The sequence below is a fragment of the Ambystoma mexicanum genome, chromosome 1p (genome assembly GCF_040938575.1).
Source record: "Ambystoma mexicanum isolate Mex_15411 chromosome 1p, UKY_AmexF1_1, whole genome shotgun sequence".
Lineage (NCBI taxonomy): Eukaryota > Metazoa > Chordata > Amphibia > Caudata > Ambystomatidae > Ambystoma > Ambystoma mexicanum.
In genome coordinates this window covers 232,337,994-232,362,119 of record NC_090921.1, presented here as the reverse complement: position 1 = coordinate 232,362,119, position 24,126 = coordinate 232,337,994, and the positions used below count along the sequence as shown (strand labels likewise).

Below are 24,126 nucleotides of genomic sequence, written 5' to 3'. Positions count from 1 at the left end.
TACAAAGGCCACCCTCATCTACCAGTGTGCTTGCCTCTGTCCACTTTTCCTGTCTATAGAACCTGGCCGTTCGTGGCCAAGTGAGTGAGAAGGACTGCCAGGGCAGCGCAGCTCCCATTCACCCACCGGAGCTGGCGCCATCCTCATGTCACTGCAGTGCTCTGTTAAATCAGCTGCTCTGGGCTGCAATGGTCCAGAGCACTGTAGCGCCAGTGTGCAGCATGAAAGGCATTGGTGGTTCAGTGGTAGAATTCTCGCCTGCCACGCGGGAGGCCCGGGTTCGATTCCCGGCCAATGCATGAGCGTTTTGCACATGTACCTTTCGTTGACTTTGAAGCATCGTGAAAAGGAAGAGACCGAACAAAAAAACAAGCCTTGATTGCCTTGCTTGCCTTATTTCTGCTACTAGCGATCACTCTGCTGATCCCTTTTAGTAGAAGGGGCCGCTGCGCCTTGACTGGAAGCAGGGCAATCTCAGATTATGCAAACAGCTCATAGAGGCCCAGCCCGAGTAGGTGCCAGTCTCACACGTCTGCAAAGGCCTTCAATGAGGCTTTCAGCAGAAGTCAAGAGTTTACGAGTGACCATTCGCATGGAACTGGCAGGTGTGTTAAATCAAGCGCTCTACCGCAGTAATGCTGCTTGTCAAGCATTGGTAGTTCAGTGGTAGAATTCTCGCTTCCCAAGCGGGAGGCCCGGGTTCGATTCCCGGCCAATGCATGGCACTTTTGTAGACGTGTCTCTTGATATTTTAAAAGGCATGGGAAAAGAAAAATGGAAACGGTAGATAAGATGATTGCATTGCTTGTCTGTTTTCTGTGCAAAGAAAGCACTCTGCTGCCCTCTTTTAGCAGAAGATGGAACTGCAGTTTCAACTTAAGGCGGGAAACCTTCTATTATGCAAATAATTCCCAGAAGACCCCAGAAGCCCAGATTGAAAGGGTGTCAGCCTCGTGTGGCTGCAAAGATATCCCCTGAGTCCTGCAGTAGAAGTCTGGCTTTCCTGAGGCACGGTGCTCAGGGAACTGCACTCAGAGTAGCGACCCATACAAAGGCCACCCTCATCTACCAGTGTGCTTGCCTCTGTCCACTTTTCCTGTCTATAGAACCTGGCCGTTCGTGGCCAAGTGAGTGAGAAGGACTGCCAGGGCAGCGCAGCTCCCATTCACCCACCGGAGCTGGCGCCATCCTCATGTCACTGCAGTGCTCTGTTAAATCAGCTGCTCTGGGCTGCAATGGTCCAGAGCACTGTAGCGCCAGTGTGCAGCATGTAAGGCATTGGTGGTTCAGTGGTAGAATTCTCGCCTGCCACGCGGGAGGCCCGGGTTCGATTCCCGGCCAATGCATGAGCGTTTTGCACATGTACCTTTCGTTGACTTTGAAGCATCGTGAAAAGGAAGAGATCAAACAAAAAAACAAGCCTTGATTGCCTTGCTTGCCTTATTTCTGCTACTAGCGATCACTCTGCTGATCCCTTTTAGTAGAAGGGGCCGCTGCGCCTTGACTGGAAGCAGGGCAATCTCAGATTATGCAAACAGCTCATAGAGGCCCAGCTCGAGTAGGTGCCAGTCTCACACGTCTGCAAAGGCCTTCAATGAGGCTTTCAGCAGAAGTCAAGAGTTTACGAGTGACCATTCGCATGGAACTGGCAGGTGTGTTAAATCAAGCGCTCTACCGCAGTAATGCTGCTTGTCAAGCATTGGTAGTTCAGTGGTAGAATTCTCGCTTCCCACGCGGGAGGCCCGGGTTCGATTCCCGGCCAATGCATGGCACTTTTGTAGACGTGTCTCTTGATATTTTAAAAGGCATGGGAAAAGAAAAATGGAAACGGTAGATAAGATGATTGCATTGCTTGTCTGTTTTCTGCGCAAAGAAAGCACTCTGCTGCCCTCTTTTAGCAGAAGATGGAACTGCAGTTTCAACTTAAGGCGGGAAACCTTCTATTATGCAAATAATTCCCAGAAGACCCCAGAAGCCCAGATTGAAAGGGTGTCAGCCTCGTGTGGCTGCAAAGATATCCACTGAGTCCTGCAGTAGAAGTCTGGCTTTCCTGAGGCACGGTGCTCAGGGAACTGCACTCAGAGTAGCGACCCATACAAAGGCCACCCTCATCTACCAGTGTGCTTGCCTCTGTCCACTTTTCCTGTCTATAGAACCTGGCCGTTCGTGGCCGTTCGTGGCCAAGTGAGTGAGAAGGACTGCCAGGGCAGCGCAGCTCCCATTCACCCACCGGAGCTGGCGCCATCCTCATGTCACTGCAGTGCTCTGTTAAATCAGCTGCTCTGGGCTGCAATGGTCCAGAGCACTGTAGCGCCAGTGTGCAGCATGAAAGGCATTGGTGGTTCAGTGGTAGAATTCTCGCCTGCCATGCGGGAGGCCCGGGTTCGATTCCCGGCCAATGCATGAGCATTTTGCACATGTACCTTTCGTTGACTTTGAAGCATCGTGAAAAGGAAGAGACCGAACAAAAAAACAAGCCTTGATTGCCTTGCTTGCCTTATTTCTGCTACTAGCGATCACTCTGCTGATCCCTTTTAGTAGAAGGGGCCGCTGCGCCTTGACTGGAAGCAGGGCAATCTCAGATTATGCAAAACGCTCATAGAGGCCCAGCCCGAGTAGGTGCCAGTCTCACACGTCTGCAAAGGCCTTCAATGAGGCTTTCAGCAGAAGTCAAGAGTTTACGAGTGACCATTCGCATGGAACTGGCAGGTGTGTTAAATCAAGCGCTCTACCGCAGTAATGCTGCTTGTCAGGCATTGGTAGTTCAGTGGTAGAATTCTCGCTTCCCAAGCGGGAGGCACGGGTTCGATTCCCGGCCAATGCATGGCACTTTTGTAGACGTGTCTCTTGATATTTTAAAAGGCATGGGAAAAGAAAAATGGAAACGGTAGATAAGATGATTGCATTTCTTGTCTGTTTTCTGCGCAAAGAAAGCACTCTGCTGCCCTCTTTTAGCAGAAGATGGAACTGCAGTTTCAACTTAAGGCGGGAAACCTTCTATTATGCAAATAATTCCCAGAAGACCCCAGAAGCCCAGATTGAAAGGGTGTCAGCCTCGTGTGGCTGCAAAGATATCCCCTGAGTCCTGCGGTAGAAGTCTGGCTTTCCTGAGGCACGGTGCTCAGGGAACTGCACTCAGAGTAGCGACCCATACAAAGGCCACCCTCATCTACCAGTGTGCTTGCCTCTGTCCACTTTTCCTGTCTATAGAACCTGGCCGTTCGTGGCCAAGTGAGTGAGAAGGACTGCCAGGGCAGCGCAGCTCCCATTCACCCACCGGAGCTGGCGCCATCCTCATGTCACTGCAGTGCTCTGTTAAATCAGCTGCTCTGGGCTGCAATGGTCCAGAGCACTGTAGCGCCAGTGTGCAGCATGAAAGGCATTGGTGGTTCAGTGGTAGAATTCTCGCCTGCCACGCGGGAGGCCCGGGTTCAATTCCCGGCCAATGCATGAGCGTTTTGCACATGTACCTTTCGTTGACTTTGAAGCATCGTGAAAAGGAAGAGACCGAACAAAAAAACAAGCCTTGATTGCCTTGCTTGCCTTATTTCTGCTACTAGCGATCACTCTGCTGATCCCTTTTAGTAGAAGGGGCCGCTGCGCCTTGACTGGAAGCAGGGCAATCTCAGATTATGCAAACAGCTCATAGAGGCCCAGCCCGAGTAGGTGCCAGTCTCACACGTCTGCAAAGGCCTTCAATGAGGCTTTCAGCAGAAGTCAAGAGTTTACGAGTGACCATTCGCATGGAACTGGCAGGTGTGTTAAATCAAGCGCTCTACCGCAGTAATGCTGCTTGTCAGCCGGAAGCGGGAGGCCCGGGTTCGATTCCCGGCCAATGCATGGCACTTTTGTAGACGTGTCTCTTGATATTTTAAAAGGCATGGGAAAAGAAAAATGGAAACGGTAGATAAGATGATTGCATTGCTTGTCTGTTTTCTGCGCAAAGAAAGCACTCTGCTGCCCTCTTTTAGCAGAAGATGGAACTGCAGTTTCAACTTAAGGCGGGAAACCTTCTATTATGCAAATAATTCCCAGAAGACCCCAGAAGCCCAGATTGAAAGGGTGTCAGCCTCGTGTGGCTGCAAAGATATCCCCTGAGTCCTGCAGTAGAAGTCTGGCTTTCCTGAGGCACGGTGCTCAGGGAACTGCACTCAGAGTAGCAACCCATACAAAGGCCACCCTCATCTACCAGTGTGCTTGCCTCTGTCCACTTTTCCTGTCTATAGAACCTGGCCGTTCGTGGCCAAGTGAGTGAGAAGGACTGCCAGGGCAGCGCAGCTCCCATTCACCCACCGGAGCTGGTGCCATCCTCATGTCACTGCAGTGCTCTGTTAAATCAGCTGCTCTGGGCTGCAATGGTCCAGAGCACTGTAGCGCCAGTGTGCAGCATGTAAGGCATTGGTGGTTCAGTGGTAGAATTCTCGCCTGCCACGCGGGAGGCCCGGGTTCGATTCCCGGCCAATGCATGAGCGTTTTGCACATGTACCTTTCGTTGACTTTGAAGCATCGTGAAAAGGAAGAGATCAAACAAAAAAACAAGCCTTGATTGCCTTGCTTGCCTTATTTCTGCTACTAGCGATCACTCTGCTGATCCCTTTTAGTAGAAGGGGCCGCTGCGCCTTGACTGGAAGCAGGGCAATCTCAGATTATGCAAACAGCTCATAGAGGCCCAGCTCGAGTAGGTGCCAGTCTCACACGTCTGCAAAGGCCTTCAATGAGGCTTTCAGCAGAAGTCAAGAGTTTACGAGTGACCATTCGCATGGAACTGGCAGGTGTGTTAAATCAAGCACTCTACCGCAGTAATGCTGCTTGTCAAGCATTGGTAGTTCAGTGGTAGAATTCTCGCTTCCCAAGCGGGAGGCCCGGGTTCGATTCCCGGCCAATGCATGGCACTTTTGTAGACGTGTCTCTTGATATTTTAAAAGGCATGGGAAAAGAAAAATGGAAACGGTAGATAAGATGATTGCATTGCTTGTCTGTTTTCTGCGCAAAGAAAGCACTCTGCTGCCCTCTTTTTGCAGAAGATGGAACTGCAGTTTCAACTTAAGGCGGGAAACCTTCTATTATGCAAATAATTCCCAGAAGACCCCAGAAGCCCAGATTGAAAGGGTGTCAGCCTCGTGTGGCTGCAAAGATATCCCCTGAGTCCTGCAGTAGAAGTCTGGCTTTCCTGAGGCACGGTGCTCAGGGAACTGCACTCAGAGTAGCGACCCATACAAAGGCCACCCTCATCTACCAGTGTGCTTGCCTCTGTCCACTTTTCCTGTCTATAGAACCTGGCCGTTCGTGGCCAAGTGAGTGAGAAGGACTGCCAGGGCAGCGCAGCTCCCATTCACCCACCGGAGCTGGCGCCATCCTCATGTCACTGCAGTGCTCTGTTAAATCAGCTGCTCTGGGCTGCAATGGTCCAGAGCACTGTAGCGCCAGTTTGCAGCATGTAAGGCATTGGTGGTTCAGTGGTAGAATTCTCGCCTGCCACGCGGGAGGCCCGGGTTCGATTCCCGGCCAATGCATGAGCGTTTTGCACATGTACCTTTCGTTGACTTTGAAGCATCGTGAAAAGGAAGAGATCAAACAAAAAAACAAGCCTTGATTGCCTTGCTTGCCTTATTTCTGCTACTAGCGATCACTCTGCTGATCCCTTTTAGTAGAAGGGGCCGCTGCGCCTTGACTGGAAGCAGGGCAATCTCAGATTATGCAAACAGCTCATAGAGGCCCAGCTCGAGTAGGTGCCAGTCTCACACGTCTGCAAAGGCCTTCAATGAGGCTTTCAGCAGAAGTCAAGAGTTTACGAGTGACCATTCGCATGGAACTGGCAGGTGTGTTAAATCAAGCGCTCTACCGCAGTAATGCTGCTTGTCAAGCATTGGTAGTTCAGTGGTAGAATTCTCGCTTCCCAAGCGGGAGGCCCGGGTTCGATTCCCGGCCAATGCATGGCACTTTTGTAGACGTGTCTCTTGATATTTTAAAAGGCATGGGAAAAGAAAAATGGAAACGGTAGATAAGATGATTGCATTGCTTGTCTGTTTTCTGCGCAAAGAAAGCACTCTGCTGCCCTCTTTTAGCAGAAGATGGAACTGCAGTTTCAACTTAAGGCGGGAAACCTTCTATTATGCAAATAATTCCCAGAAGACCCCAGAAGCCCAGATTGAAAGGGTGTCAGCCTCGTGTGGCTGCAAAGATATCCCCTGAGTCCTGCAGTAGAAGTCTGGCTTTCCTGAGGCACGGTGCTCAGGGAACTGCACTCAGAGTAGCGACCCATACAAAGGCCACCCTCATCTACCAGTGTGCTTGCCTCTGTCCACTTTTCCTGTCTATAGAACCTGGCCGTTCGTGGCCAAGTGAGTGAGAAGGACTGCCAGGGCAGCGCAGCTCCCATTCACCCACCGGAGCTGGCGCCATCCTCATGTCACTGCAGTGCTCTGTTAAATCAGCTGCTCTGGGCTGCAATGGTCCAGAGCACTGTAGCGCCAGTGTGCAGCATGTAAGGCATTGGTGGTTCAGTGGTAGAATTCTCGCCTGCCACGCGGGAGGCCCGGGTTCGATTCCCGGCCAATGCATGAGCGTTTTGCACATGTACCTTTCGTTGACTTTGAAGCATCGTGAAAAGGAAGAGATCAAACAAAAAAACAAGCCTTGATTGCCTTGCTTGCCTTATTTCTGCTACTAGCGATCACTCTGCTGATCCCTTTTAGTAGAAGGGGCCGCTGCGCCTTGACTGGAAGCAGGGCAATCTCAGATTATGCAAACAGCTCATAGAGGCCCAGCCCGAGTAGGTGCCAGTCTCACACGTCTGCAAAGGCCTTCAATGAGGCTTTCAGCAGAAGTCAAGAGTTTACGAGTGACCATTCGCATGGAACTGGCAGGTGTGTTAAATCAAGCGCTCTACCGCAGTAATGCTGCTTGTCAAGCATTGGTAGTTCAGTGGTAGAATTCTCGCTTCCCAAGCGGGAGGCCCGGGTTCGATTCCCGGCCAATGCATGGCACTTTTGTAGACGTGTCTCTTGATATTTTAAAAGGCATGGGAAAAGAAAAATGGAAACGGTAGATAAGATGATTGCATTGCTTGTCTGTTTTCTGCGCAAAGAAAGCACTCTGCTGCCCTCTTTTAGCAGAAGATGGAACTGCAGTTTCAACTTAAGGCGGGAAACCTTCTATTATGCAAATAATTCCCAGAAGACCCCAGAAGCCCAGATTGAAAGGGTGTCAGCCTCGTGTGGCTGCAAAGATATCCCCTGAGTCCTGCAGTAGAAGTCTGGCTTTCCTGAGGCACGGTGCTCAGGGAACTGCACTCAGAGTAGCGACCCATACAAAGGCCACCCTCATCTACCAGTGTGCTTGCCTCTGTCCACTTTTCCTGTCTATAGAACCTGGCCGTTCGTGGCCAAGTGAGTGAGAAGGACTGCCAGGGCAGCGCAGCTCCCATTCACCCACCGGAGCTGGCGCCATCCTCATGTCACTGCAGTGCTCTGTTAAATCAGCTGCTCTGGGCTGCAATGGTCCAGAGCACTGTAGCGCCAGTGTGCAGCATGTAAGGCATTGGTGGTTCAGTGGTAGAATTCTCGCCTGCCACGCGGGAGGCCCGGGTTCGATTCCCGGCCAATGCATGAGCGTTTTGCACATGTACCTTTCGTTGACTTTGAAGCATCGTGAAAAGGAAGAGATCAAACAAAAAAACAAGCCTTGATTGCCTTGCTTGCCTTATTTCTGCTACTAGCGATCACTCTGCTGATCCCTTTTAGTAGAAGGGGCCGCTGCGCCTTGACTGGAAGCAGGGCAATCTCAGATTATGCAAACAGCTCATAGAGGCCCAGCTCGAGTAGGTGCCAGTCTCACACGTCTGCAAAGGCCTTCAATGAGGCTTTCAGCAGAAGTCAAGAGTTTACGAGTGACCATTCGCATGGAACTGGCAGGTGTGTTAAATCAAGTGCTCTACCGCAGTAATGCTGCTTGTCAAGCATTGGTAGTTCAGTGGTAGAATTCTCGCTTCCCAAGCGGGAGGCCCGGGTTCGATTCCCGGCCAATGCATGGCACTTTTGTAGACGTGTCTCTTGATATTTTAAAAGGCATGGGAAAAGAAAAATGGAAACGGTAGATAAGATGATTGCATTGCTTCTCTGTTTTCTGCGCAAAGAAAGCACTCTGCTGCCCTCTTTTAGCAGAAGATGGAACTGCAGTTTCAACTTAAGGCGGGAAACCTTCTATTATGCAAATAATTCCCAGAAGACCCCAGAAGCCCAGATTGAAAGGGTGTCAGCCTCGTGTGGCTGCAAAGATATCCACTGAGTCCTGCAGTAGAAGTCTGGCTTTCCTGAGGCACGGTGCTCAGGGAACTGCACTCTGAGTAGCGACCCATACAAAGGCCACCCTCATCTACCAGTGTGCTTGCCTCTGTCCACTTTTCCTGTCTATAGAACCTGGCCGTTCGTGGCCGTTCGTGGCCAAGTGAGTGAGAAGGACTGCCAGGGCAGCGCAGCTCCCATTCACCCACCGGAGCTGGCGCCATCCTCATGTCACTGCAGTGCTCTGTTAAATCAGCTGCTCTGGGCTGCAATGGTCCAGAGCACTGTAGCGCCAGTGTGCAGCATGAAAGGCATTGGTGGTTCAGTGGTAGAATTCTCGCCTGCCATGCGGGAGGCCCGGGTTCGATTCCCGGCCAATGCATGAGCGTTTTGCACATGTACCTTTCGTTGACTTTGAAGCATCGTGAAAAGGAAGAGACCGAACAAAAAAACAAGCCTTGATTGCCTTGCTTGCCTTATTTCTGCTACTAGCGATCAGTCTGCTGATCCCTTTTAGTAGAAGGGGCCGCTGCGCCTTGACTGGAAGCAGGGCAATCTCAGATTATGCAAAACGCTCATAGAGGCCCAGCCCGAGTAGGTGCCAGTCTCACACGTCTGCAAAGGCCTTCAATGAGGCTTTCAGCAGAAGTCAAGAGTTTACGAGTGACCATTCGCATGGAACTGGCAGGTGTGTTAAATCAAGCGCTCTACCGCAGTAATGCTGCTTGTCAGGCATTGGTAGTTCAGTGGTAGAATTCTCGCTTCCCAAGCGGGAGGCCCGGGTTCGATTCCCGGCCAATGCATGGCACTTTTGTAGACGTGTCTCTTGATATTTTAAAAGGCATGGGAAAAGAAAAATGGAAACGGTAGATAAGATGATTGCATTTCTTGTCTGTTTTCTGCGCAAAGAAAGCACTCTGCTGCCCTCTTTTAGCAGAAGATGGAACTGCAGTTTCAACTTAAGGCGGGAAACCTTCTATTATGCAAATAATTCCCAGAAGACCCCAGAAGCCCAGATTGAAAGGGTGTCAGCCTCGTGTGGCTGCAAAGATATCCCCTGAGTCCTGCGGTAGAAGTCTGGCTTTCCTGAGGCACGGTGCTCAGGGAACTGCACTCAGAGTAGCGACCCATACAAAGGCCACCCTCATCTACCAGTGTGCTTGCCTCTGTCCACTTTTCCTGTCTATAGAACCTGGCCGTTCGTGGCCAAGTGAGTGAGAAGGACTGCCAGGGCAGCGCAGCTCCCATTCACCCACCGGAGCTGGCGCCATCCTCATGTCACTGCAGTGCTCTGTTAAATCAGCTGCTCTGGGCTGCAATGGTCCAGAGCACTGTAGCGCCAGTGTGCAGCATGAAAGGCATTGGTGGTTCAGTGGTAGAATTCTCGCCTGCCACGCGGGAGGCCCGGGTTCGATTCCCGGCCAATGCATGAGCGTTTTGCACATGTACCTTTCGTTGACTTTGAAGCATCGTGAAAAGGAAGAGACCGAACAAAAAAACAAGCCTTGATTGCCTTGCTTGCCTTATTTCTGCTACTAGCGATCACTCTGCTGATCCCTTTTAGTAGAAGGGGCCGCTGCGCCTTGACTGGAAGCAGGGCAATCTCAGATTATGCAAACAGCTCATAGAGGCCCAGCCCGAGTAGGTGCCAGTCTCACACGTCTGCAAAGGCCTTCAATGAGGCTTTCAGCAGAAGTCAAGAGTTTACGAGTGACCATTCGCATGGAACTGGCAGGTGTGTTAAATCAAGCGCTCTACCGCAGTAATGCTGCTTGTCAAGCATTGGTAGTTCAGTGGTAGAATTCTCGCTTCCCAAGCGGGAGGCCCGGGTTCGATTCCCGGCCAATGCATGGCACTTTTGTAGACGTGTCTCTTGATATTTTAAAAGGCATGGGAAAAGAAAAATGGAAACGGTAGATAAGATGATTGCATTGCTTGTCTGTTTTCTGTGCAAAGAAAGCACTCTGCTGCCCTCTTTTAGCAGAAGATGGAACTGCAGTTTCAACTTAAGGCGGGAAACCTTCTATTATGCAAATAATTCCCAGAAGACCCCAGAAGCCCAGATTGAAAGGGTGTCAGCCTCGTGTGGCTGCAAAGATATCCCCTGAGTCCTGCAGTAGAAGTCTGGCTTTCCTGAGGCACGGTGCTCAGGGAACTGCACTCAGAGTAGCGACCCATACAAAGGCCACCCTCATCTACCAGTGTGCTTGCCTCTGTCCACTTTTCCTGTCTATAGAACCTGGCCGTTCGTGGCCAAGTGAGTGAGAAGGACTGCCAGGGCAGCGCAGCTCCCATTCACCCACCGGAGCTGGCGCCATCCTCATGTCACTGCAGTGCTCTGTTAAATCAGCTGCTCTGGGCTGCAATGGTCCAGAGCACTGTAGCGCCAGTGTGCAGCATGTAAGGCATTGGTGGTTCAGTGGTAGAATTCTCGCCTGCCACGCGGGAGGCCCGGGTTCGATTCCCGGCCAATGCATGAGCGTTTTGCACATGTACCTTTCGTTGACTTTGAAGCATCGTGAAAAGGAAGAGATCAAACAAAAAAACAAGCCTTGATTGCCTTGCTTGCCTTATTTCTGCTACTAGCGATCACTCTGCTGATCCCTTTTAGTAGAAGGGGCCGCTGCGCCTTGACTGGAAGCAGGGCAATCTCAGATTATGCAAACAGCTCATAGAGGCCCAGCTCGAGTAGGTGCCAGTCTCACACGTCTGCAAAGGCCTTCAATGAGGCTTTCAGCAGAAGTCAAGAGTTTACGAGTGACCATTCGCATGGAACTGGCAGGTGTGTTAAATCAAGCGCTCTACCGCAGTAATGCTGCTTGTCAAGCATTGGTAGTTCAGTGGTAGAATTCTCGCTTCCCACGCGGGAGGCCCGGGTTCGATTCCCGGCCAATGCATGGCACTTTTGTAGACGTGTCTCTTGATATTTTAAAAGGCATGGGAAAAGAAAAATGGAAACGGTAGATAAGATGATTGCATTGCTTGTCTGTTTTCTGCGCAAAGAAAGCACTCTGCTGCCCTCTTTTAGCAGAAGATGGAACTGCAGTTTCAACTTAAGGCGGGAAACCTTCTATTATGCAAATAATTCCCAGAAGACCCCAGAAGCCCAGATTGAAAGGGTGTCAGCCTCGTGTGGCTGCAAAGATATCCACTGAGTCCTGCAGTAGAAGTCTGGCTTTCCTGAGGCACGGTGCTCAGGGAACTGCACTCAGAGTAGCGACCCATACAAAGGCCACCCTCATCTACCAGTGTGCTTGCCTCTGTCCACTTTTCCTGTCTATAGAACCTGGCCGTTCGTGGCCGTTCGTGGCCAAGTGAGTGAGAAGGACTGCCAGGGCAGCGCAGCTCCCATTCACCCACCGGAGCTGGCGCCATCCTCATGTCACTGCAGTGCTCTGTTAAATCAGCTGCTCTGGGCTGCAATGGTCCAGAGCACTGTAGCGCCAGTGTGCAGCATGTAAGGCATTGGTGGTTCAGTGGTAGAATTCTCGCCTGCCACGCGGGAGGCCCGGGTTCGATTCCCGGCCAATGCATGAGCGTTTTGCACATGTACCTTTCGTTGACTTTGAAGCATCGTGAAAAGGAAGAGACCGAACAAAAAAACAAGCCTTGATTGCCTTGCTTGCCTTATTTCTGCTACTAGCGATCACTCTGCTGATCCCTTTTAGTAGAAGGGGCCGCTGCGCCTTGACTGGAAGCAGGGCAATCTCAGATTATGCAAACAGCTCATAGAGGCCCAGCCCGAGTAGGTGCCAGTCTCACACGTCTGCAAAGGCCTTCAATGAGGCTTTCAGCAGAAGTGAAGAGTTTACAAGTGACCATTCGCATGGAACTGGCAGGTGTGTTAAATCAAGCGCTCTACCGCAGTAATGCTGCTTGTCAGGCATTGGTAGTTCAGTGGTAGAATTCTCGCTTCCCAAGCGGGAGGCCCGGGTTCGATTCCCGGCCAATGCATGGCACTTTTGTAGACGTGTCTCTTGATATTTTAAAAGGCATGGGAAAAGAAAAATGGAAACGGTAGATAAGATGATTGCATTGCTTGTCTGTTTTCTGCGCAAAGAAAGCACTCTGCTGCCCTCTTTTAGCAGAAGATGGAACTGCAGTTTCAACTTAAGGCGGGAAACCTTCTATTATGCAAATAATTCCCAGAAGACCCCAGAAGCCCAGATTGAAAGGGTGTCAGCCTCGTGTGGCTGCAAAGATATCCCCTGAGTCCTGCAGTAGAAGTCTGGCTTTCCTGAGGCACGGTGCTCAGGGAACTGCACTCAGAGTAGCGACCCATACAAAGGCCACCCTCATCTACCAGTGTGCTTGCCTCTGTCCACTTTTCCTGTCTATAGAACCTGGCCGTTCGTGGCCAAGTGAGTGAGAAGGACTGCCAGGGCAGCGCAGCTCCCATTCACCCACCGGAGCTGGCGCCATCCTCATGTCACTGCAGTGCTCTGTTAAATCAGCTGCTCTGGGCTGCAATGGTCCAGAGCACTGTAGCGCCAGTGTGCAGCATGTAAGGCATTGGTGGTTCAGTGGTAGAATTCTCGCCTGCCACGCGGGAGGCCCGGGTTCGATTCCCGGCCAATGCATGAGCGTTTTGCACATGTACCTTTCGTTGACTTTGAAGCATCGTGAAAAGGAAGAGATCAAACAAAAAAACAAGCCTTGATTGCCTTGCTTGCCTTATTTCTGCTACTAGCGATCACTCTGCTGATCCCTTTTAGTAGAAGGGGCCGCTGCGCCTTGACTGGAAGCAGGGCAATCTCAGATTATGCAAACAGCTCATAGAGGCCCAGCTCGAGTAGGTGCCAGTCTCACACGTCTGCAAAGGCCTTCAATGAGGCTTTCAGCAGAAGTCAAGAGTTTACGAGTGACCATTCGCATGGAACTGGCAGGTGTGTTAAATCAAGCGCTCTACCGCAGTAATGCTGCTTGTCAAGCATTGGTAGTTCAGTGGTAGAATTCTCGCTTCCCAAGCGGGAGGCCTGGGTTCGATTCCCGGCCAATGCATGGCACTTTTGTAGACGTGTCTCTTGATATTTTAAAAGGCATGGGAAAAGAAAAATGGAAACGGTAGATAAGATGATTGCATTGCTTGTCTGTTTTCTGCGCAAAGAAAGCACTCTGCTGCCCTCTTTTAGCAGAAGATGGAACTGCAGTTTCAACTTAAGGCGGGAAACCTTCTATTATGCAAATAATTCCCAGAAGACCCCAGAAGCCCAGATTGAAAGGGTGTCAGCCTCGTGTGGCTGCAAAGATATCCCCTGAGTCCTGCAGTAGAAGTCTGGCTTTCCTGAGGCACGGTGCTCAGGGAACTGCACTCAGAGTAGCGACCCATACAAAGGCCACCCTCATCTACCAGTGTGCTTGCCTCTGTCCACTTTTCCTGTCTATAGAACCTGGCCGTTCGTGGCCAAGTGAGTGAGAAGGACTGCCAGGGCAGCGCAGCTCCCATTCACCCACCGGAGCTGGCGCCATCCTCATGTCACTGCAGTGCTCTGTTAAATCAGCTGCTCTGGGCTGCAATGGTCCAGAGCACTGTAGCGCCAGTGTGCAGAATGTAAGGCATTGGTGGTTCAGTGGTAGAATTCTCGCCTGCCACGCGGGAGGCCCGGGTTCGATTCCCGGCCAATGCATGAGCGTTTTGCACATGTACCTTTCGTTGACTTTGAAGCATCGTGAAAAGGAAGAGATCAAACAAAAAAACAAGCCTTGATTGCCTTGCTTGCCTTATTTCTGCTACTAGCGATCACTCTGCTGATCCCTTTTAGTAGAAGGGGCCGCTGCGCCTTGACTGGAAGCAGGGCAATCTCAGATTATGCAAACAGCTCATAGAGGCCCAGCCCGAGTAGGTGCCAGTCTCACACGTCTGCAAAGGCCTTCAATGAGGCTTTCAGCAGAAGTCAAGAGTTTACGAGTGACCATTCGCATGGAACTGGCAGGTGTGTTAAATCAAGCGCTCTACCGCAGTAATGCTGCTTGTCAAGCATTGGTAGTTCAGTGGTAGAATTCTCGCTTCCCAAGCGGGAGGCCCGGGTTCGATTCCCGGCCAATGCATGGCACTTTTGTAGACGTGTCTCTTGATATTTTAAAAGGCATGGGAAAAGAAAAATGGAAACGGTAGATAAGATGATTGCATTGCTTGTCTGTTTTCTGCGCAAAGAAAGCACTCTGCTGCCCTCTTTTAGCAGAAGATGGAACTGCAGTTTCAACTTAAGGCGGGAAACCTTCTATTATGCAAATAATTCCCAGAAGACCCCAGAAGCCCAGATTGAAAGGGTGTCAGCCTCGTGTGGCTGCAAAGATATCCCCTGAGTCCTGCAGTAGAAGTCTGGCTTTCCTGAGGCACGGTGCTCAGGGAACTGCACTCAGAGTAGCGACCCATACAAAGGCCACCCTCATCTACCAGTGTGCTTGCCTCTGTCCACTTTTCCTGTCTATAGAACCTGGCCGTTCGTGGCCAAGTGAGTGAGAAGGACTGCCAGGGCAGCGCAGCTCCCATTCACCCACCGGAGCTGGCGCCATCCTCATGTCACTGCAGTGCTCTGTTAAATCAGCTGCTCTGGGCTGCAATGGTCCAGAGCACTGTAGCGCCAGTGTGCAGCATGTAAGGCATTGGTGGTTCAGTGGTAGAATTCTCGCCTGCCACGCGGGAGGCCCGGGTTCGATTCCCGGCCAATGCATGAGCGTTTTGCACATGTACCTTTCGTTGACTTTGAAGCATCGTGAAAAGGAAGAGATCAAACAAAAAAACAAGCCTTGATTGCCTTGCTTGCCTTATTTCTGCTACTAGCGATCACTCTGCTGATCCCTTTTAGTAGAAGGGGCCGCTGCGCCTTGACTGGAAGCAGGGCAATCTCAGATTATGCAAACAGCTCATAGAGGCCCAGCTCGAGTAGGTGCCAGTCTCACACGTCAGCAAAGGCCTTCAATGAGGCTTTCAGCAGAAGTCAAGAGTTTACGAGTGACCATTCGCATGGAACTGGCAGGTGTGTTAAATCAAGCGCTCTACCGCAGTAATGCTGCTTGTCAAGCATTGGTAGTTCAGTGGTAGAATTCTCGCTTCCCAAGCGGGAGGCCCGGGTTCGATTCCCGGCCAATGCATGGCACTTTTGTAGACGTGTCTCTTGATATTTTAAAAGGCATGGGAAAAGAAAAATGGAAACGGTAGATAAGATGATTGCATTGCTTGTCTGTTTTCTGCGCAAAGAAAACACTCTGCTGCCCTCTTTTAGCAGAAGATGGAACTGCAGTTTCAACTTAAGGCGGGAAACCTTCTATTATGCAAATAATTCCCAGAAGACCCCAGAAGCCCAGATTGAAAGGGTGTCAGCCTCGTGTGGCTGCAAAGATATCCCCTGAGTCCTGCAGTAGAAGTCTGGCTTTCCTGAGGCACGGTGCTCAGGGAACTGCACTCAGAGTAGCGACCCATACAAAGGCCACCCTCATCTACCAGTGTGCTTGCCTCTGTCCACTTTTCCTGTCTATAGAACCTGGCCGTTCGTGGCCAAGTGAGTGAGAAGGACTGCCAGGGCAGCGCAGCTCCCATTCACCCACCGGAGCTGGCGCCATCCTCATGTCACTGCAGTGCTCTGTTAAATCAGCTGCTCTGGGCTGCAATGGTCCAGAGCACTCTAGCGCCAGTGTGCAGCATGTACGGCATTGGTGGTTCAGTGGTAGAATTCTCGCCTGCCACGCGGGAGGCCCGGGTTTGATTCCCGGCCAATGCATGAGCGTTTTGCACATGTACCTTTCGTTGACTTTGAAGCATCGTGAAAAGGAAGAGATCAAACAAAAAAACAAGCCTTGATTGCCTTGCTTGCCTTATTTCTGCTACTAGCGATCACTCTGCTGATCCCTTTTAGTAGAAGGGGCCGCTGCGCCTTGACTGGAAGCAGGGCAATCTCAGATTATGCAAACAGCTCATAGAGGCCCAGCTCGAGTAGGTGCCAGTCTCACACGTCTGCAAAGGCCTTCAATGAGGCTTTCAGCAGAAGTCAAGAGTTTACGAGTGACCATTCGCATGGAACTGGCAGGTGTGTTAAATCAAGCGCTCTACCGCAGTAATGCTGCTTGTCAAGCATTGGTAGTTCAGTGGTAGAATTCTCGCTTCCCAAACGGGAGGCCCGGGTTCGATTCCCGGCCAATGCATGGCACTTTTGTAGACGTGTCTCTTGATATTTTAAAAGGCATGGGAAAAGAAAAATGGAAATGGTAGATAAGATGATTGCATTGCTTGTCTGTTTTCTGCGCAAAGAAAGCACTCTGCTGCCCTCTTTTAGCAGAAGATGGAACTGCAGTTTCAACTTAAGGCGGGAAACCTTCTATTATGCAAATAATTCCCAGAAGACCCCAGAAGCCCAGATTGAAAGGGTGTCAGCCTCGTGTGGCTGCAAAGATATCCACTGAGTCCTGCAGTAGAAGTCTGGCTTTCCTGAGGCACGGTGCTCAGGGAACTGCACTCAGAGTAGCGACCCATACAAAGGCCACCCTCATCTACCAGTGTGCTTGCCTCTGTCCACTTTTCCTGTCTATAGAACCTGGCCGTTCGTGGCCGTTCGTGGCCAAGTGAGTGAGAAGGACTGCCAGGGCAGCGCAGCTCCCATTCACCCACCGGAGCTGGCGCCATCCTCATGTCACTGCAGTGCTCTGTTAAATCAGCTGCTCTGGGCTGCAATGGTCCAGAGCACTGTAGCGCCAGTGTGCAGCATGTAAGGCATTGGTGGTTCAGTGGTAGAATTCTCGCCTGCCACGCGGGAGGCCCGGGTTCGATTCCCGGCCAATGCATGAGCGTTTTGCACATGTACCTTTCGTTGACTTTGAAGCATCGTGAAAAGGAAGAGACCGAACAAAAAAACAAGCCTTGATTGCCTTGCTTGCCTTATTTCTGCTACTAGCGATCACTCTGCTGATCCCTTTTAGTAGAAGGGGCCGCTGCGCCTTGACTGGAAGCAGGGCAATCTCAGATTATGCAAACAGCTCATAGAGGCCCAGCCCGAGTAGGTGCCAGTCTCACACGTCTGCAAAGGCCTTCAATGAGGCTTTCAGCAGAAGTGAAGAGTTTACAAGTGACCATTCGCATGGAACTGGCAGGTGTGTTAAATCAAGCGCTCTACCGCAGTAATGCTGCTTGTCAGGCATTGGTAGTTCAGTGGTAGAATTCTCGCTTCCCAAGCGGGAGGCCCGGGTTCGATTCCCGGCCAATGCATGGCACTTTTGTAGACGTGTCTCTTGATATTTTAAAAGGCATGGGAAAAGAAAAATGGAAACGGTAGATAAGATGATTGCATTGCTTGTCTGTTTTCTGCGCAAAGAAAGCACTCTGCTGCCCTCTTTTAGCAGAAGATGGAACTGCAGTTTCAACTTAAGGCGGGAAACCTTCTATTATGCAAATAATTCCCAGAAGACCCCAGAAGCCCAGATTGAAAGGGTGTCAGCCTCGTGTGGCTGCAAAGATATCCCCTGAGTCCTGCAGTAGAAGTCTGGCTTTCCTGAGGCACGGTGCTCAGGGAACTGCACTCAGAGTAGCGACCCATACAAAGGCCACCCTCATCTACCAGTGTGCTTGCCTCTGTCCACTTTTCCTGTCTATAGAACCTGGCCGTTCGTGGCCAAGTGAGTGAGAAGGACTGCCAGGGCAGCGCAGCTCCCATTCACCCACCGGAGCTGGCGCCATCCTCATGTCACTGCAGTGCTCTGTTAAATCAGCTGCTCTGGGCTGCAATGGTCCAGAGCACTGTAGCGCCAGTGTGCAGCATGTAAGGCATTGGTGGTTCAGTGGTAGAATTCTCGCCTGCCACGCGGGAGGCCCGGGTTCGATTCCCGGCCAATGCATGAGCGTTTTGCACATGTACCTTTCGTTGACTTTGAAGCATCGTGAAAAGGAAGAGATCAAACAAAAAAACAAGCCTTGATTGCCTTGCTTGCCTTGCTTGCCTTATTTCTGCTACTAGCGATCACTCTGCTGATCCCTTTTAGTAGAAGGGGCCGCTGCGCCTTGACTGGAAGCAGGGCAATCTCAGATTATGCAAACAGCTCATAGAGGCCCAGCTCGAGTAGGTGCCAGTCTCACACGTCTGCAAAGGCCTTCAATGAGGCTTTCAGCAGAAGTCAAGAGTTTACGAGTGACCATTCGCATGGAACTGGCAGGTGTGTTAAATCAAGCGCTCTACCGCAGTAATGCTGCTTGTCAGGCATTGGTAGTTCAGTGGTAGAATTCTCGCTTCCCAAGCGGGAGGCCCGGGTTCGATTCCCGGCCAATGCATGGCACTTTTGTAGACGTGTCTCTTGATATTTTAAAAGGCATGGGAAAAGAAAAATGGAAACGGTAGATAAGATGATTGCATTGCTTGTCTGTTTTCTGCGCAAAGAAAGCACTCTGCTGCCCTCTTTTAGCAGAAGATGGAACTGCAGTTTCAACTTAAGGCGGGAAACCTTCTATTATGCAAATAATTCCCAGAAGACCCCAGAAGCCCAGATTGAAAGGGTGTCAGCCTCGTGTGGCTGCAAAGATATCCCCTGAGTCCTGCAGTAGAAGTCTGGCTTTCCTGAGGCACGGTGCTCAGGGAACTGCACTCAGAGTAGCGACCCATACAAAGGCCACCCTCATCTACCAGTGTGCTTGCCTCTGTCCACTTTACCTGTCTATAGAACCTGGCCGTTCGTGGCCAAGTGAGTGAGAAGGACTGCCAGGGCAGCGCAGCTCCCATTCACCCACCGGAGCTGGCGCCATCCTCATGTCACTGCAGTGCTCTGTTAAATCAGCTGCTCTGGGCTGCAATGGTCCAGAGCACTGTAGCGCCAGTGTGCAGCATGTAAGGCATTGGTGGTTCAGTGGTAGAATTCTCGCCTGCCACGCGGGAGGCCCGGGTTCGATTCCCGGCCAATGCATGAGCGTTTTGCACATGTACCTTTCGTTGACTTTGAAGCATCGTGAAAAGGAAGAGATCAAACAAAAAAACAAGCCTTGATTGCCTTGCTTGCCTTATTTCTGCTACTAGCGATCACTCTGCTGATCCCTTTTAGTAGAAGGGGCCGCTGCGCCTTGACTGGAAGCAGGGCAATCTCAGATTATGCAAACAGCTCATAGAGGCCCAGCCCGAGTAGGTGCCAGTCTCACACGTCTGCAAAGGCCTTCAATGAGGCTTTCAGCAGAAGTCAAGAGTTTACGAGTGACCATTCGCATGGAACTGGCAGGTGTGTTAAATCAAGCGCTCTACCGCAGTAATGCTGCTTGTCAAGCATTGGTAGTTCAGTGGTAGAATTCTCGCTTCCCAAGCGGGAGGCCCGGGTTTGATTCCCGGCCAATGCATGGCACTTTTGTAGACGTGTCTCTTAATATTTTAAAAGGCATGGGAAAAGAAAAATGGAAACGGTAGATAAGATGATTGCATTGCTTGTCTGTTTTCTGCGCAAAGAAAGCACTCTGCTGCCCTCTTTTAGCAGAAGATGGAACTGCAGTTTCAACTTAAGGCGGGAAACCTTCTATTATGCAAATAATTCCCAGAAGACCCCAGAAGCCCAGATTGAAAGGGTGTCAGCCTCGTGTGGCTGCAAAGATATCCCCTGAGTCCTGCAGTAGAAGTCTGGCTTTCCTGAGGCACGGTGCTCAGGGAACTGCACTCAGAGTAGCGACCCATACAAAGGCCACCCTCATCTACCAGTGTGCTTGCCTCTGTCCACTTTTCCTGTCTATAGAACCTGGCCGTTCGTGGCCAAGTGAGTGAGAAGGACTGCCAGGGCAGCGCAGCTCCCATTCACCCACCGGAGCTGGCGCCATCCTCATGTCACTGCAGTGCTCTGTTAAATCAGCTGCTCTGGGCTGCAATGGTCCAGAGCACTGTAGCGCCAGTGTGCAGCATGTAAGGCATTGGTGGTTCAGTGGTAGAATTCTCGCCTGCCACGCGGGAGGCCCGGGTTCGATTCCCGGCCAATGCATGAGCGTTTTGCACATGTACCTTTCGTTGACTTTGAAGCATCGTGAAAAGGAAGAGATCAAACAAAAAAACAAGCCTTGATTGCCTTGCTTGCCTTGCTTGCCTTATTTCTGCTACTAGCGATCACTCTGCTGATCCCTTTTAGTAGAAGGGGCCGCTGCGCCTTGACTGGAAGCAGGGCAATCTCAGATTATGCAAACAGCTCATAGAGGCCCAGCTCGAGTAGGTGCCAGTCTCACACGTCTGCAAAGGCCTTCAATGAGGCTTTCAGCAGAAGTCAAGAGTTTACGAGTGACCATTCGCATGGAACTGGCAGGTGTGTTAAATCAAGCGCTCTACCGCAGTAATGCTGCTTGTCAAGCATTGGTAGTTCAGTGGTAGCATTCTCGCTTCCCAAGCGGGAGGCCCGGGTTCGATTCCCGGCCAATGCATGGCACTTTTGTAGACGTGTCTCTTGATATTTTAAAAGGCATGGGAAAAGAAAAATGGAAACGGTAGATAAGATGATTGCATTGCTTCTCTGTTTTCTGCGCAAAGAAAGCACTCTGCTGCCCTCTTTTAGCAGAAGATGGAACTGCAGTTTCAACTTAAGGCGGGAAACCTTCTATTATGCAAATAATTCCCAGAAGACCCCAGAAGCCCAGATTGAAAGGGTGTCAGCCTCGTGTGGCTGCAAAGATATCCACTGAGTCCTGCAGTAGAAGTCTGGCTTTCCTGAGGCACGGTGCTCAGGGAACTGCACTCAGAGTAGCGACCCATACAAAGGCCACCCTCATCTACCAGTGTGCTTGCCTCTGTCCACTTTTCCTGTCTATAGAACCTGGCCGTTCGTGGCCGTTCGTGGCCAAGTGAGTGAGAAGGACTGCCAGGGCAGCGCAGCTCCCATTCACCCACCGGAGCTGGCGCCATCCTCATGTCACTGCAGTGCTCTGTTAAATCAGCTGCTCTGGGCTGCAATGGTCCAGAGCACTGTAGCGCCAGTGTGCAGCATGTAAGGCATTGGTGGTTCAGTGGTAGAATTCTCGCCTGCCACGCGGGAGGCCCGGGTTCGATTCCCGGCCAATGCATGAGCGTTTTGCACATGTACCTTTCGTTGACTTTGAAGCATCGTGAAAAGGAAGAGACCGAACAAAAAAACAAGCCTTGATTGCCTTGCTTGCCTTATTTCTGCTACTAGCGATCACTCTGCTGATCCCTTTTAGTAGAAGGGGCCGCTGCGCCTTGACTGGAAGCAGGGCAATCTCAGATTATGCAAACAGCTCATAGAGGCCCAGCCCGAGTAGGTGCCAGTCTCACACGTCTGCAAAGGCCTTCAATGAGGCTTTCAGCAGAAGTGAAGAGTTTACAAGTGACCATTCGCATGGAACTGGCAGGTGTGTTAAATCAAGCGCTCTACCGCAGTAATGCTGCTTGTCAGGCATTGGTAGTTCAGTGGTAGAATTCTCGCTTCCCAAGCGGGAGGCCCGGGTTCGATTCCCGGCCAATGCATGGCACTTTTGTAGACGTGTCTCTTGATATTTTAAAAGGCATGGGAAAAGAAAAATGGAAACGGTAGATAAGATGATTGCATTGCTTGTCTGTTTTCTGCGCAAAGAAAGCACTCTGCTGCCCTCTTTTAGCAGAAGATGGAACTGCAGTTTCAACTTAAGGCGGGAAACCTTCTATTATGCAAATAATTCCCAGAAGACCCCAGAAGCCCAGATTGAAAGGGTGTCAGCCTCGTGTGGCTGCAAAGATATCCCCTGAGTCCTGCAGTAGAAGTCTGGCTTTCCTGAGGCACGGTGCTCAGGGAACTGCACTCAGAGTAGCGACCCATACAAAGGCCACCCTCATCTACCAGTGTGCTTGCCTCTGTCCACTTTTCCTGTCTATAGAACCTGGCCGTTCGTGGCCAAGTGAGTGAGAAGGACTGCCAGGGCAGCGCAGCTCCCATTCACCCACCGGAGCTGGCGCCATCCTCATGTCACTGCAGTGCTCTGTTAAATCAGCTGCTCTGGGCTGCAATGGTCCAGAGCACTGTAGCGCCAGTGTGCAGCATGTAAGGCATTGGTGGTTCAGTGGTAGAATTCTCGCCTGCCACGCGGGAGGCCCGGGTTCGATTCCCGGCCAATGCATGAGCGTTTTGCACATGTACCTTTCGTTGACTTTGAAGCATCGTGAAAAGGAAGAGATCAAACAAAAAAACAAGCCTTGATTGCCTTGCTTGCCTTATTTCTGCTACTAGCGATCACTCTGCTGATCCCTTTTAGTAGAAGGGGCCGCTGCGCCTTGACTGGAAGCAGGGCAATCTCAGATTATGCAAACAGCTCATAGAGGCCCAGCTCGAGTAGGTGCCAGTCTCACACGTCTGCAAAGGCCTTCAATGAGGCTTTCAGCAGAAGTCAAGAGTTTACGAGTGACCATTCGCATGGAACTGGCAGGTGTGTTAAATCAAGCGCTCTACCGCAGTAATGCTGCTTGTCAAGCATTGGTAGTTCAGTGGTAGAATTCTCGCTTCCCAAGCGGGAGGCCTGGGTTCGATTCCCGGCCAATGCATGGCACTTTTGTAGACGTGTCTCTTGATATTTTAAAAGGCATGGGAAAAGAAAAATGGAAACGGTAGATAAGATGATTGCATTGCTTGTCTGTTTTCTGCGCAAAGAAAGCACTCTGCTGCCCTCTTTTAGCAGAAGATGGAACTGCAGTTTCAACTTAAGGCGGGAAACCTTCTATTATGCAAATAATTCCCAGAAGACCCCAGAAGCCCAGATTGAAAGGGTGTCAGCCTCGTGTGGCTGCAAAGATATCCCCTGAGTCCTGCAGTAGAAGTCTGGCTTTCCTGAGGCACGGTGCTCAGGGAACTGCACTCAGAGTAGCGACCCATACAAAGGCCACCCTCATCTACCAGTGTGCTTGCCTCTGTCCACTTTTCCTGTCTATAGAACCTGGCCGTTCGTGGCCAAGTGAGTGAGAAGGACTGCCAGGGCAGCGCAGCTCCCATTCACCCACCGGAGCTGGCGCCATCCTCATGTCACTGCAGTGCTCTGTTAAATCAGCTGCTCTGGGCTGCAATGGTCCAGAGCACTGTAGCGCCAGTGTGCAGCATGTAAGGCATTGGTGGTTCAGTGGTAGAATTCTCGCCTGCCACGCGGGAGGCCCGGGTTCGATTCCCGGCCAATGCATGAGCGTTTTGCACATGTACCTTTCGTTGACTTTGAAGCATCGTGAAAAGGAAGAGATCAAACAAAAAAACAAGCCTTGATTGCCTTGCTTGCCTTATTTCTGCTACTAGCGATCACTCTGCTGATCCCTTTTAGTAGAAGGGGCCGCTGCGCCTTGACTGGAAGCAGGGCAATCTCAGATTATGCAAACAGCTCATAGAGGCCCAGCCCGAGTAGGTGCCAGTCTCACACGTCTGCAAAGGCCTTCAATGAGGCTTTCAGCAGAAGTCAAGAGTTTACGAGTGACCATTCGCATGGAACTGGCAGGTGTGTTAAATCAAGCGCTCTACCGCAGTAATGCTGCTTGTCAAGCATTGGTAGTTCAGTGGTAGAATTCTCGCTTCCCAAGCGGGAGGCCCGGGTTCGATTCCCGGCCAATGCATGGCACTTTTGTAGACGTGTCTCTTGATATTTTAAAAGGCATGGGAAAAGAAAAATGGAAACGGTAGATAAGATGATTGCATTGCTTGTCTGTTTTCTGCGCAAAGAAAGCACTCTGCTGCCCTCTTTTAGCAGAAGATGGAACTGCAGTTTCAACTTAAGGCGGGAAACCTTCTATTATGCAAATAATTCCCAGAAGACCCCAGAAGCCCAGATTGAAAGGGTGTCAGCCTCGTGTGGCTGCAAAGATATCCCCTGAGTCCTGCAGTAGAAGTCTGGCTTTCCTGAGGCACGGTGCTCAGGGAACTGCACTCAGAGTAGCGACCCATACAAAGG

At 51.0% G+C, this 24,126-nt stretch overlaps 43 non-coding genes across 43 annotated transcripts; all 43 read left to right on the top strand.

Annotated features, from left to right (window-relative positions):
• The first annotated feature begins 228 nt into the window (after positions 1-228).
• TRNAG-GCC (transfer RNA glycine (anticodon GCC)) lies at positions 229-299 on the top strand. The gene has a single exon. It is a non-coding gene; the product is annotated as a tRNA-Gly (tRNA).
• A 350-nt stretch (positions 300-649) lies between these two features.
• On the top strand, positions 650-720 carry TRNAG-CCC (transfer RNA glycine (anticodon CCC)). The gene has a single exon. It is a non-coding gene; the product is annotated as a tRNA-Gly (tRNA).
• A 555-nt stretch (positions 721-1,275) lies between these two features.
• TRNAG-GCC (transfer RNA glycine (anticodon GCC)) lies at positions 1,276-1,346 on the top strand. Its single transcript has one exon. It is a non-coding gene; the product is annotated as a tRNA-Gly (tRNA).
• Positions 1,347-1,696: 350 nt separating this feature from the next.
• Positions 1,697-1,767, top strand: TRNAG-CCC (transfer RNA glycine (anticodon CCC)). Its single transcript has one exon. It is a non-coding gene; the product is annotated as a tRNA-Gly (tRNA).
• Positions 1,768-2,332: 565 nt separating this feature from the next.
• Positions 2,333-2,403, top strand: TRNAG-GCC (transfer RNA glycine (anticodon GCC)). The gene has a single exon. It is a non-coding gene; the product is annotated as a tRNA-Gly (tRNA).
• Positions 2,404-2,753: 350 nt separating this feature from the next.
• Positions 2,754-2,824, top strand: TRNAG-CCC (transfer RNA glycine (anticodon CCC)). Its single transcript has one exon. It is a non-coding gene; the product is annotated as a tRNA-Gly (tRNA).
• A 555-nt stretch (positions 2,825-3,379) lies between these two features.
• On the top strand, positions 3,380-3,450 carry TRNAG-GCC (transfer RNA glycine (anticodon GCC)). The gene has a single exon. It is a non-coding gene; the product is annotated as a tRNA-Gly (tRNA).
• A 945-nt stretch (positions 3,451-4,395) lies between these two features.
• Positions 4,396-4,466, top strand: TRNAG-GCC (transfer RNA glycine (anticodon GCC)). The gene has a single exon. It is a non-coding gene; the product is annotated as a tRNA-Gly (tRNA).
• Positions 4,467-4,816: 350 nt separating this feature from the next.
• Positions 4,817-4,887, top strand: TRNAG-CCC (transfer RNA glycine (anticodon CCC)). Its single transcript has one exon. It is a non-coding gene; the product is annotated as a tRNA-Gly (tRNA).
• Positions 4,888-5,442: 555 nt separating this feature from the next.
• Positions 5,443-5,513, top strand: TRNAG-GCC (transfer RNA glycine (anticodon GCC)). The gene has a single exon. It is a non-coding gene; the product is annotated as a tRNA-Gly (tRNA).
• Positions 5,514-5,863: 350 nt separating this feature from the next.
• Positions 5,864-5,934, top strand: TRNAG-CCC (transfer RNA glycine (anticodon CCC)). The gene has a single exon. It is a non-coding gene; the product is annotated as a tRNA-Gly (tRNA).
• Positions 5,935-6,489: 555 nt separating this feature from the next.
• Positions 6,490-6,560, top strand: TRNAG-GCC (transfer RNA glycine (anticodon GCC)). Its single transcript has one exon. It is a non-coding gene; the product is annotated as a tRNA-Gly (tRNA).
• Positions 6,561-6,910: 350 nt separating this feature from the next.
• On the top strand, positions 6,911-6,981 carry TRNAG-CCC (transfer RNA glycine (anticodon CCC)). Its single transcript has one exon. It is a non-coding gene; the product is annotated as a tRNA-Gly (tRNA).
• Positions 6,982-7,536: 555 nt separating this feature from the next.
• Positions 7,537-7,607, top strand: TRNAG-GCC (transfer RNA glycine (anticodon GCC)). The gene has a single exon. It is a non-coding gene; the product is annotated as a tRNA-Gly (tRNA).
• A 350-nt stretch (positions 7,608-7,957) lies between these two features.
• On the top strand, positions 7,958-8,028 carry TRNAG-CCC (transfer RNA glycine (anticodon CCC)). The gene has a single exon. It is a non-coding gene; the product is annotated as a tRNA-Gly (tRNA).
• A 565-nt stretch (positions 8,029-8,593) lies between these two features.
• TRNAG-GCC (transfer RNA glycine (anticodon GCC)) lies at positions 8,594-8,664 on the top strand. The gene has a single exon. It is a non-coding gene; the product is annotated as a tRNA-Gly (tRNA).
• A 350-nt stretch (positions 8,665-9,014) lies between these two features.
• Positions 9,015-9,085, top strand: TRNAG-CCC (transfer RNA glycine (anticodon CCC)). The gene has a single exon. It is a non-coding gene; the product is annotated as a tRNA-Gly (tRNA).
• Positions 9,086-9,640: 555 nt separating this feature from the next.
• Positions 9,641-9,711, top strand: TRNAG-GCC (transfer RNA glycine (anticodon GCC)). The gene has a single exon. It is a non-coding gene; the product is annotated as a tRNA-Gly (tRNA).
• Positions 9,712-10,061: 350 nt separating this feature from the next.
• Positions 10,062-10,132, top strand: TRNAG-CCC (transfer RNA glycine (anticodon CCC)). The gene has a single exon. It is a non-coding gene; the product is annotated as a tRNA-Gly (tRNA).
• Positions 10,133-10,687: 555 nt separating this feature from the next.
• TRNAG-GCC (transfer RNA glycine (anticodon GCC)) lies at positions 10,688-10,758 on the top strand. The gene has a single exon. It is a non-coding gene; the product is annotated as a tRNA-Gly (tRNA).
• A 350-nt stretch (positions 10,759-11,108) lies between these two features.
• On the top strand, positions 11,109-11,179 carry TRNAG-CCC (transfer RNA glycine (anticodon CCC)). Its single transcript has one exon. It is a non-coding gene; the product is annotated as a tRNA-Gly (tRNA).
• A 565-nt stretch (positions 11,180-11,744) lies between these two features.
• TRNAG-GCC (transfer RNA glycine (anticodon GCC)) lies at positions 11,745-11,815 on the top strand. Its single transcript has one exon. It is a non-coding gene; the product is annotated as a tRNA-Gly (tRNA).
• A 350-nt stretch (positions 11,816-12,165) lies between these two features.
• Positions 12,166-12,236, top strand: TRNAG-CCC (transfer RNA glycine (anticodon CCC)). Its single transcript has one exon. It is a non-coding gene; the product is annotated as a tRNA-Gly (tRNA).
• A 555-nt stretch (positions 12,237-12,791) lies between these two features.
• On the top strand, positions 12,792-12,862 carry TRNAG-GCC (transfer RNA glycine (anticodon GCC)). Its single transcript has one exon. It is a non-coding gene; the product is annotated as a tRNA-Gly (tRNA).
• A 350-nt stretch (positions 12,863-13,212) lies between these two features.
• On the top strand, positions 13,213-13,283 carry TRNAG-CCC (transfer RNA glycine (anticodon CCC)). The gene has a single exon. It is a non-coding gene; the product is annotated as a tRNA-Gly (tRNA).
• A 555-nt stretch (positions 13,284-13,838) lies between these two features.
• Positions 13,839-13,909, top strand: TRNAG-GCC (transfer RNA glycine (anticodon GCC)). Its single transcript has one exon. It is a non-coding gene; the product is annotated as a tRNA-Gly (tRNA).
• A 350-nt stretch (positions 13,910-14,259) lies between these two features.
• Positions 14,260-14,330, top strand: TRNAG-CCC (transfer RNA glycine (anticodon CCC)). The gene has a single exon. It is a non-coding gene; the product is annotated as a tRNA-Gly (tRNA).
• A 555-nt stretch (positions 14,331-14,885) lies between these two features.
• TRNAG-GCC (transfer RNA glycine (anticodon GCC)) lies at positions 14,886-14,956 on the top strand. Its single transcript has one exon. It is a non-coding gene; the product is annotated as a tRNA-Gly (tRNA).
• Positions 14,957-15,306: 350 nt separating this feature from the next.
• Positions 15,307-15,377, top strand: TRNAG-CCC (transfer RNA glycine (anticodon CCC)). The gene has a single exon. It is a non-coding gene; the product is annotated as a tRNA-Gly (tRNA).
• Positions 15,378-16,353: 976 nt separating this feature from the next.
• TRNAG-CCC (transfer RNA glycine (anticodon CCC)) lies at positions 16,354-16,424 on the top strand. The gene has a single exon. It is a non-coding gene; the product is annotated as a tRNA-Gly (tRNA).
• A 565-nt stretch (positions 16,425-16,989) lies between these two features.
• Positions 16,990-17,060, top strand: TRNAG-GCC (transfer RNA glycine (anticodon GCC)). The gene has a single exon. It is a non-coding gene; the product is annotated as a tRNA-Gly (tRNA).
• Positions 17,061-17,410: 350 nt separating this feature from the next.
• Positions 17,411-17,481, top strand: TRNAG-CCC (transfer RNA glycine (anticodon CCC)). The gene has a single exon. It is a non-coding gene; the product is annotated as a tRNA-Gly (tRNA).
• Positions 17,482-18,036: 555 nt separating this feature from the next.
• On the top strand, positions 18,037-18,107 carry TRNAG-GCC (transfer RNA glycine (anticodon GCC)). The gene has a single exon. It is a non-coding gene; the product is annotated as a tRNA-Gly (tRNA).
• A 359-nt stretch (positions 18,108-18,466) lies between these two features.
• On the top strand, positions 18,467-18,537 carry TRNAG-CCC (transfer RNA glycine (anticodon CCC)). The gene has a single exon. It is a non-coding gene; the product is annotated as a tRNA-Gly (tRNA).
• Positions 18,538-19,092: 555 nt separating this feature from the next.
• On the top strand, positions 19,093-19,163 carry TRNAG-GCC (transfer RNA glycine (anticodon GCC)). The gene has a single exon. It is a non-coding gene; the product is annotated as a tRNA-Gly (tRNA).
• Positions 19,164-19,513: 350 nt separating this feature from the next.
• On the top strand, positions 19,514-19,584 carry TRNAG-CCC (transfer RNA glycine (anticodon CCC)). The gene has a single exon. It is a non-coding gene; the product is annotated as a tRNA-Gly (tRNA).
• Positions 19,585-20,139: 555 nt separating this feature from the next.
• On the top strand, positions 20,140-20,210 carry TRNAG-GCC (transfer RNA glycine (anticodon GCC)). The gene has a single exon. It is a non-coding gene; the product is annotated as a tRNA-Gly (tRNA).
• A 995-nt stretch (positions 20,211-21,205) lies between these two features.
• Positions 21,206-21,276, top strand: TRNAG-GCC (transfer RNA glycine (anticodon GCC)). The gene has a single exon. It is a non-coding gene; the product is annotated as a tRNA-Gly (tRNA).
• Positions 21,277-21,626: 350 nt separating this feature from the next.
• TRNAG-CCC (transfer RNA glycine (anticodon CCC)) lies at positions 21,627-21,697 on the top strand. Its single transcript has one exon. It is a non-coding gene; the product is annotated as a tRNA-Gly (tRNA).
• Positions 21,698-22,252: 555 nt separating this feature from the next.
• Positions 22,253-22,323, top strand: TRNAG-GCC (transfer RNA glycine (anticodon GCC)). Its single transcript has one exon. It is a non-coding gene; the product is annotated as a tRNA-Gly (tRNA).
• A 350-nt stretch (positions 22,324-22,673) lies between these two features.
• On the top strand, positions 22,674-22,744 carry TRNAG-CCC (transfer RNA glycine (anticodon CCC)). The gene has a single exon. It is a non-coding gene; the product is annotated as a tRNA-Gly (tRNA).
• Positions 22,745-23,299: 555 nt separating this feature from the next.
• TRNAG-GCC (transfer RNA glycine (anticodon GCC)) lies at positions 23,300-23,370 on the top strand. The gene has a single exon. It is a non-coding gene; the product is annotated as a tRNA-Gly (tRNA).
• A 350-nt stretch (positions 23,371-23,720) lies between these two features.
• On the top strand, positions 23,721-23,791 carry TRNAG-CCC (transfer RNA glycine (anticodon CCC)). The gene has a single exon. It is a non-coding gene; the product is annotated as a tRNA-Gly (tRNA).
• The last annotated feature ends 335 nt before the right edge of the window (positions 23,792-24,126 follow it).